This window comes from Cupressus sempervirens, chromosome 8 (assembly GCF_028749045.1).
Source record: "Cupressus sempervirens isolate cs-2001-9-10 chromosome 8, ASM2874904v1, whole genome shotgun sequence".
Taxonomy (NCBI): domain Eukaryota; kingdom Viridiplantae; phylum Streptophyta; class Pinopsida; order Cupressales; family Cupressaceae; genus Cupressus; species Cupressus sempervirens.
In genome coordinates this window covers 317,484,595-317,485,156 of record NC_143125.1, presented here as the reverse complement: position 1 = coordinate 317,485,156, position 562 = coordinate 317,484,595, and positions in this window count along the sequence as shown.

Genomic DNA, 562 nt, shown 5'->3' with positions numbered 1-562 from the left:
TTAAACACATTTCTGACATCTAAGCAAGAGACCCTCATAATCGAAAGGCTAAATCCAAAAGCCAATAGGACTACAAAGCTTAACCTCCATCGGAAGGCCTTTAGAAGCATCAATATCAATCAATATACTTGCATAGGTAGAGTGCATTATATTAGAGGATTTTGAATCCATTGTTAAGAAATCACCCAAAGCCTCCCCAACATCCTCTAGCACAAAGTCATGTCATAGATGGAGGAAGATTAGGAAGTCGAACCCATATAGGCATTTTACAAAAAGATTCAGTGGCAAGGTTAAAGTCCTTATACCAAGGTTTAACTAGCAAAGGTAAACAGTTTTCCCAAGAGAAGAAATGATCACATAGAATTGATTTCCTATCATTCACATTATCAAATCTGACAATAAAGAAACCCCTTATCAGAGGAAAAATCTAGAAAAAAATAGTAATATATGGGTCCCAGTGCTTTGAGATCCAGGTATGGAGATCCTTGAGAGAGGGCCAAAAGACCATAAGTCGACAAATGAGCACATCCACCTCAAGAGCCTCAGTATGTTGCTCAATCTA